This window comes from Pseudoliparis swirei, chromosome 19, assembly GCF_029220125.1.
Source record: "Pseudoliparis swirei isolate HS2019 ecotype Mariana Trench chromosome 19, NWPU_hadal_v1, whole genome shotgun sequence".
Classification (NCBI taxonomy): domain Eukaryota; kingdom Metazoa; phylum Chordata; class Actinopteri; order Perciformes; family Liparidae; genus Pseudoliparis; species Pseudoliparis swirei.
The window spans coordinates 6,008,048-6,017,395 of NC_079406.1; positions in this window are offsets into that span (position 1 = coordinate 6,008,048).

Sequence of the window (9,348 nt, forward strand, 5' to 3'; positions counted from 1 at the left end):
TTCACATCCCTCAGTGCCTCCTTGAGCCCCAAAGAAACTCAAAGGTCTCTTTTCTTGTTTCAGACCGTAATGAGGTAGGGCGAGCTTCGTCAGGACGGGTAGTGAGAAAAAGGGTTTGGCTATTCACTACGATTAGTTAACTGAAATAATACAATGAATAAGATGTTTATTGTTGGTCAAATGCTATTTTTGGGTGGATATTTTCAAAGATGGAGCCTCCATGTCTCCCCTTCCCACTTGTCTGCTCTCTAAAATGAAGAAAAGGCTACATCTGGTAATTTACTGTTCCTGGCCATAAAACCATTCATTGGCCAGCCTATGGAGCAGAAAGGGGGGGGGGACGGGACATGGAGCAGATGCAAGGTGGCTGATATAATGCAACATTATTGGCTGGGGGAGGCTAATGTAAATGTTGAGCTGTTTGCAGGCAAGGTTAATACGATTCATAAAAATATTGGCGGGTCGGCGAATATGAACGGCGCTGAAATACGGCCTCGGCTTCGGCTGGAGCGACTGTGACAGGAAACTCCAGGCGATGTCTTTGTCTTTTTTTTTTTTTTTCAGTTGTCCTTTTTTCTTCTCAGAGGTTATTTCTCAACGTTTCATCTGAATCACGCCGGGTTGATGGATGGACGGACAGTCGAGGAGGACAGCTGGAGATGTGGCAAACGCTCAGAGAGACCCACGCTGCGACAAAGTCACACTTGGAAACCGCGTTTTTATTCCTTCTTTTTCACAGCGCTGTTTAATTTGTAATAGTGAAACCTGACATATGTCAAGCCCCCCCCCCCCAGCAGAGGCAAAAGCAAAATGTGAACCCATGCATATAAAGAAGCTGTGTAGTCTACATAAACATGTTAGATCCCTCTCCCTCCTCCCCACCACGATCACACACTTTATTAATAATTTTCTCTCCCTCATTGTTCTTCTTTTTCCACTTTTAGCCAGCGTCTCTGTGCGTCTCCCGGATGCATCTGCACTCAATCTTGGTCTTAATTAGGGGCGTCTTCAGTTGCAGGGTTGAGTGCGTTTAATCTCCACACTCACAGGCGTACTCGCGGACTCTGAGGAGCGTTCTTGCAAAGTGAGGGTTTAGTAATGTCCCACTGTCAAACCGTCGAGTGTTTCGAGTCGCGGACATGTTGAGCCCTTTGTCCGAGGTAATTACCCACAGTTCATAGCAATGTGACGCGAAGTGTGAATTCAAACAGACACGTTAAAGATGAAACATGGGACGTAGAAACACACAGAAGCAGAGGAATGCAGGCAGAGTGTAACGGTCAGACCTTCCGTGTCGTTTTTTGTGTCCACTGTCTTTTTCCGTCCTGTTTTCTGTCACTCGCCTTGCCTCTCGTTTCAGACTCCTCCCCCCTGTGTGTCATCCTCCTTGATTGCAAGCCCCGCCCTCATTGTTTCCAGCTGTGTCTCGGTGTTCCCCGGTGTTCTGCGCCAGTTTATCTCTTGATGTTCCTCGAGCTTACGAGCGGTTTAACCCAGCGTGCCGTCCGGTGTTTTGACCCGTTTTTGTCTGCCTGTGACTCTTTGCCTGTCGAAAAATATTTGTGATTTTTATAAAATAATTAATGTAATATAACTTAATTGAGAGAAAAAGCTGAGAAGATCAGGAAACTTGTCAACATAAAAAAAAATTAAAAACAAAGCTGCAAAGCGGAAGGTGCGAGAATAAAATGTGACATGTTATAAGAGCAATGGGATTTGCACAACTGTTTGATGACTGCCACTTCCAGCGCTGCTAGAGCAGCAAGTTGAACGCACCAACGGCACGACGTCCGTGATGATGGGCGGAGCCTCTCAACGCTGATTGGCTTTCAACTCAGCGTCACGCAAATTGTACGCAAATGAGCCACATTTTTCACATTTTTGCATTTGCGTCCGTGCATTGACTTTGCATGGAATCTACTCGCCTTTGGCCCCATTAGTCTTCAACTATACTTTTGTTGTTCACCCTCTTCACTCTCACCTGACTGGTTTTCCGTTGCAGTAGCCAACTGTTTGCAAAGAGCAAACATCTCGGATTAAAAACACTGAACATCTGACCACCTCTAACAAAACACATACAAACTTTGCATCTCAGTTGGTGAACATAGTGGAGCATTTAGTGTCTCCAACTTCCATTTGTTTTGCTGTTCATTCTGGTGAGGAACCTGTCAGAACAAGGAATTTTGAAGTTGACCTGTGGTGTGTTCTGGTGTCACAGTTGTTCACTCAGATTAAGACCATTGGCAATCTAGATAGTATGGCCTGCATTGATGAGAACACATGTGCTGATAACCTTTGAGATGTTAGTAATGACCTCTGACCATTTCAAATAACCTACAGTGATGCAGAAAACGTCAAATGGCACTATGGAGTTTCAGTGAGAGGGGATCTCTTATTGAGCAGTATGAACAGGAGGAATGATGACAGGAAGCAAAACATAATATCAGTAACAGCAGGTGGAGCAGACAGTGTGCCTAACCCAGTGTAGACAGTACATGTATAATGTTATATTTCTTTGTCTTTGTATTTCAAGGCTGTCGCATATTAATAACTCAAACCTTTCAAAATGGTTTAGACAGAGTGGGCAGTGGACCTTCAAATGTGTCTATTGGGACAGTTTCAGGCCACCCCGACATCACACATATTTTATAATGTACACAAATGGTCGGTTGTGTACGTGGTCGATAGAAAGACAGAGAGAGTGCTCTGTTTGACTTGATAATGGTATTCCTGTCCACCCACCTGCACATTCACCAGGTCAGGACCTCTTTTCACCTCAATAGCTTTTTCCATGTTTAAAGCAAATTGTTGCCTCACTGCCGAACTACGTGAGATGAAATTGGAATAAAAGTCAGAAAAGAAGGGTGGAACGTTATCATATATATATATATATATATATATATATAGCTTTCGAGCTGTATGATCAAATTTGAAAATGTTGGAACCTGAGGAAAGACTTGCAACAAAGGTATAAGACTGTTCCAGGTGGCCTTTACCGAAGTTTTTAATCAGCCAAGAAGAACTAATAAAGTCCTTTTTTAAGGCCTCTGGGTACAGTTTTAGTGCACGCCGGATATGAATGAGTTCAGGCTCGTATTCCTCTGAGTAGAGTCCCACTGTTGTCAAAAAACTATTAAAAACACATCAAAGAGCCACACTGCACTGGTGGCATGTTCCCTCATTACCATGAACACGCTCACACACACACACACACACACACACACTGTGGTTTAATTTTAGTTAAACCCATGTACACCATGCTGCTGCCAGAAATACTCAAGAGAGCACCAAATGCGTATCAATCCGACACTGAAAGTAGTCCCCATTGACTCATAGTTACTCAACTCAGTCTGAGTAAAGTTTGGTTAAACAGAAAAAGATAATTTCTTTTTTAAATGCCTATTTTTAAAAAGAACATTGCTATATTTGCAATCAGCTTAAAAGATATATATATATATATATATACAGTATATATAAGGAAGTCAGAAAGTATTCTCTTTTACCGGATAGCTCTCCATCGCAGCTGACCCGGACTTTGTACTTATTGGTTACATAATATGAAGAATTATTTACTTCAATTAGCGTCTCCTTCCTAAAATAATGGCCTAGGTAATTTTTGGACAGAAAATATATTTTTACCCAAATCATCTCCTCATGATAATGGCCACCTCTGGTAAAATCGCCTACATCCTCAGTTGAACACATCATGTGATTCTACCCATGTAGTCTAACATACCACATATGATAAATTAATATCTGATAAAGTTTTTTGTATTTCTAAAAAAATCTGTAAAAATGACTTGGGCCATTATTTGAGGAAGGTGACGATATTTAAAGTCTTTGGGGCTTTTTTTGGAAGAGTCCTGTTAATGGCATTGTTTTTATTTACTGAAATGTAAGGTTGTGTCGGGGAAAGATGAAAACAGAGAGAAAAAGATAAAGAGAGAGAGAAAAAGATGAAGACGAAGACAATGATGGAGCGGCGGTGCACGGGCTCTCGAGCCCCGTGCGATGTGCTCAATGCTCGCTGCTTGACTTGGCTCCCTGCCAGAGGCTGATTCAGAACCAAAGACAGCTCCCCCGGCCTCCCAGCCCTCTCCCTTTGGGAGAGACACATTTAGATAAAGTCTCCCTCTCTTTTCACCGCTCCCGTTTTCTCTATTCTCCCCAAAAAAATAAAAACGTTCCGTCTCATCGGGGAGCCTGCATTTATCTCTGCTCTTTTTTTCTTTGTCGCTCTCTCTCTATTCAAACTCTCTAAGGGATGTCAAATGTATGGTGTCATCTCGCCCTCTTTTCTTCTCTCCGTCTCTGATCTCGATTTTCCCCTCGGTTCCATACCACCGAGGTCACATTCAGAGTCGGCACTGTGGGGGAACACTGAGTCCTTTGGCTGCTAATCAATTAGGCTCTGCACGCACGCACGCACGCACGCACGCACACACACACACACACACACATGACTGTTGGCAAAGAGATATGGCCTCAGAGACATATGCACACGTATGTACATACAATGCAGAAGAACATACATTTACATACACCAAAGCATGATTGCATTTGACCGCACACACACACACACACACACACACACACGCAAACGGCAATAACAACAAGCAATTACCAGACAGTCGATCTCTTTGGTTATTTTCAGATGGGAAATCTCTGTGGTTATTTTGGACGTCTTTCTATTAATTTTGTATTCTTCTTTTTTTTCCCTTTCGGCTTTCAGTGCAGGTTTTTTCTCTCCCCATCGGGCCTGAAGTATTTAGTTAAACACACACAGACGTCAGACTTTGTTCCACTCTGTTACGGGCCTGTGCTCATAAGAGACGTTTCTGGCACCAGCCAATTGTCAGGACGAGACTTTAAAAATATGTGTGTTTTTTATACAATAAATATAATAATATAACTTATTGACAGAAAACGCTTAGAAGATAACGAAACTTGTCAATATAAAAAATAAAAATAAAATAAAACTAAGCTGCAAAGCGGAAGGTGCGAGAATAAATAATAAATATAAATATAATAATATAACTTATTGACGGAAAACGCTGAGAAGATAACGAAACTTGTCAATATAAAAAAATTAAAATAAAATAAAACAAAGCTGTAAAGCGGAAGGTGTGAGAATAAATAATAAATGTAAATATAATAATACAACTTATTGATGGAAAATGCTTAGAAGATAACGAAACGTGTCAATGTAAAAAATAAAAAATAAAATAAAGCGAAGCTGCAAAAGCGGAAGGTGCGAGAATAAAACTCAACATGTTACAAAAGCAATAGGATTTGCACTATTCTTTATCTTAAAAGTGGGTCGGACTACATTGATTCTACAATGCCATGATATTCCATATTTGACTCAATCTATGATAAGTAATGGGTCTCCTGAGCCTGAAGAGTTGAGGAATATTTGATAAAACACTTTATGCATATTAATGGGGACTTCCGGCCATATTCAAAATCCACACACATTATTCCCTTGGTCTCAGACATCGATCAATCCCAATATTTAACCTTAACCTTTAAGCTTGTCCTGTTCCGAGCCGATCCCAGCTGACACACAGAGACAGATGAGCGTTCACGCACACTCCTGCGGTACATTTAGAGCCTCTGGCTGCGTGTCTTTGGGAGCGTGGGAGGAACCCGGAGAGAACCCACAATAACACAAGCAGAACATGAGAACTCTATACGTCCAGCCCGGAAATTAAACCCCGGGCCCCCCTCTTGCTCTGAGAGCTGTGCTGCTCCGAGACTGGCCTTGAAAAGTTCACAGATTTTGATTGAACTTCCTACATCCATTGCATTGGCATATACTAATTATTCATTCAGTGGAGTTCCCTTTTTAAGGGGGCATGTTTAAACAGGATGTAGTGAATGGCAGCAGACGGTACAGCCTGTTTCTTATTTGAGAATGGATCTCTTCATGTTCCAGTTTCTGGTTTATTGTACTAATATATTTTTTTTCCTAACATGCATTTTGGACCTAAGCAGAGCGATGACTCAGAGGCTACACAGGCAAACGTATCTTTGTGAGTAAAGCTCAGAGGGGGGCACCGTGGAAAAAAAACAAAAGACGACTGCCAGCAGCTGAAGCTACAGGATATTCCAGGAGGAATTACTGAGATCTTCCTTCCTTTAATAAGCTCGGAGGCAAAAGGACAGAAAGGACCGCTGGCCAGTTACCCGCGTAGCGGACAGCTTCGGGATCAGTACCCTGGACTGCGGCCACAGCAACAACAACAACAACAACGACAAAAAAGCACACGTAATGCGGTTTGACAACTTTGTTAATCACCTGACATCCAACTCTCATTGTACCCTATTTATAGAAACTGCACAGCAAAGACGCACAAATCCTGAGGTTAGCGAAGCAGCAGCTCCAGAAGGAGACAATGCATTTCATACTCTGCAAAATGTGTTTAGTAAAAATCCTCTTCATTTATTATCCGTCTTTTTGCCACTGATTGGCATCTTTCAGTTTACTGGGGGGGGGGGGGGGGGGGCAGATTTGTCCTTACCCGGTCGTTTTAAACTGAGATAACGAATATCATGAAACCAGAAGAGGCATCATTGTACAGAGTCACCATGAGTCTGCCCAAGGATTCAATTCAATTCAATTCAGTTTATTTGTATAGCCCAATTTCACAAATTACAAATTTGTCTCGGAGTGCTTTACAATCTGTACACATAGACATCCCTGCCCCAAAACCTCACATCGGACCAGGAAAAACTCCCAAATAACCCTTCAGGGGAAAAAAAGGGAAGAAACCTGGAGGAGAGCAACAGAGGAGGATCCCTCTCCTAGGATGGACAGATGCAATAGATGTAATGTGTACAGAAGGACAGATTTAGAGTTAAAATACATTCAATGAATATGACAGAGTGTATGAATAGTTCATAGTAGGCATATTCCACGATGGAGACCTCCACGATCCATCAGGCAGATGGCGGTGGGGAGGAGGAGTGGGCGGAGTCTCAACAGGACAGTGGCGTAGTCATGAGCAGGAATTCCACGACCCAGACGATCCATCAGGCAGACGAATTGTTATGCCGTCTCATAGGGTCCGATGACCCCATGAGACGTAAAGTCAAAAGGACTTCCGGGAGAAAGCAGAGTTAGTAACGTGTGATTGAGAGATGAAAATTCATCCTTAAGGAGAGAAAAAGAGGAGATAGGTACTCAGTGCATCCTAAAACGTCCCCGGCAGCTATAAGCCTATAGCAGCATATCAAGGGGCTGGACCAGGGCAAACCTGATTCAGCCCTAACTATAAGCTCTGTCAAAGAGGAAGGTCTTAAGTCTACTCTTAAACGAGGTGACTGTGTCTGCCTCCGGACTGAAATTGGAAGCTGGTTCCATAAAAGAGGAGCTTGATAACCAAAGGCTCTGGCTCCCATTCTACTTTTAAGACTCTAGGAACTACAAGTAGTCCCGCATTTAGTGAGCGTAGCTCTCTAGTGGGGCAATATGGTACGACAAGCTCCTTAAGATATGATGGAGCATCACCAATCAAGGCTTTGTAGGTTAAGAGAAGAATTTTAAAAGTGATTCTTGATTTTACTGGGAGCCAGTGCAGAGCAGCTAGTGCAGGAGTGATGTGATCTCTTTCTTAGTTTTAGTGAGAACACGAGCTGCAGCATTCTGGATCAACTGAGGGACCTAAGAGATTTATTAGAGCAGCCTGCTAATAAGAAGTTGCAGTAATCCAGTCTCAAGTAACGAACGTGAACCAATTTTTCTGCATCTTTTGAGACAAGATGTGCCTGATTTTTGAAATATTACGTAGATGAAAGAATGCAGTCCTTGAGATTTGCTTTACGTGGGAGTTAAAGGACAAGTCCCGATCAAAGATAACGCCAAGATTCTTTACAGTGGTGTTGGATGCCAGGGCAATGCCGTCTACAGAATCCACATCACCAGATAATTGATCTCTGAGGTGCTCAGGGCCGATTAAAATTACTTCGGTTTTGTCTGAGTTTAACATCAAGAAGTTGCAGGTCATCCATGTTTTTATGTCTTTAAGACATGCTTGAATTTTACAGAGTTGGTTGCTCTCCTCTGGTTTTATCGATAAATATAGTTGAGTGTCATCTGCATAACAATGAAAGTTTATGGAGTGTTTCCTGATAATATTGCCCAAAGGAAGCATGTATAAGGTAAATAAAATTGGTCCAAGCACAGAACCTTGTGGAACTCCGTGATTAACGTTGGTGGTTATCGAGGCGTCATCGTTTACAAATACAAACTGAGATCGATCTGATAAATAGGATTTAAACCAAATTAGTGCCGTGCCTGAAATGCCAATCGACTGCTCCAGTCTCTGTAACAGGATGTCATGGTCAATGGTGTCGAATGCAGCACTAAGGTCTAACAAGACCAGGACAGAGAGGAGTCCTTTATCTGCTGCCATTAAGAGGTCATTTGTAATTTTCACCAGTGCCGTCTCGGTGCTGTGGTGTTTTCTAAATCCTGATTGAAATTTCTCAAATAAACTATTATGATGTAGAAAGTCGCACAACTGATTTGCGACCACTTTCTCAAGGATCTTGGAGAGGAAGGGAGGTTAGAGATCGGTCTGTAGTTAGCCAATACCTCTGGATCCAGAGTGGGCTTCTTCAGGAGAGGTTTAATAACAGCCACCTTGAAGGAGTGTGGTACGTGGCCTGTTAGCAGAGACACATTGATAATATCTAATAGAGAGCCGCCAATTAAAGGCAAAACGTCTTTAAGCAGCCTCGTGGGATGGGGTCCAAGAGACAGGTAGACGTGTTCAAGTAGAAACCGTTGAAAATAATTGGTCACGGTTGATAGGAGAAAAACCTCCAAATATACACCAGGGCATACAGCGGTTTCCAAGGCCATTCCACTTGAGGACAGATTGGCACTGGTTATGGGCAAGAGATTATTAATCTTGTCCCTAATAGTTAAAATCTTTTCATTAAAGAAGTTCATAAAGTCATTACCACTAAGGTTTATAGGAATGCTCGGCTCCACAGAGCTGTGACTCTCTGTCAGCCTGGCTACAGTGCTGAAGAGAAACCTGGGGTTGTTTTTATTTTTTTCTATTATTGATGAGTAATAGGCTGCTCTGGCATTACGGAGGGCCTTCTTATATGTTTTAAGACTATCTCGCCAAACTAAGCGGGATTCTTCGAGATTAGTTGAACGCCATATGCGTTCAAGCTTTCGTGACGTTTGCTTCAGTTTGCGGGTCTGAGGGTTATACCAGGGAGCAAACCTCCTCTTCCTCACTGTCTTCTTTTAAGGGGCGGCTTTAGCTCAGTGGGGTAAGAGGGCCGTCCTGCAACCGCAGGGTTGTGGGTTCGATCCCCGCTCTCCCC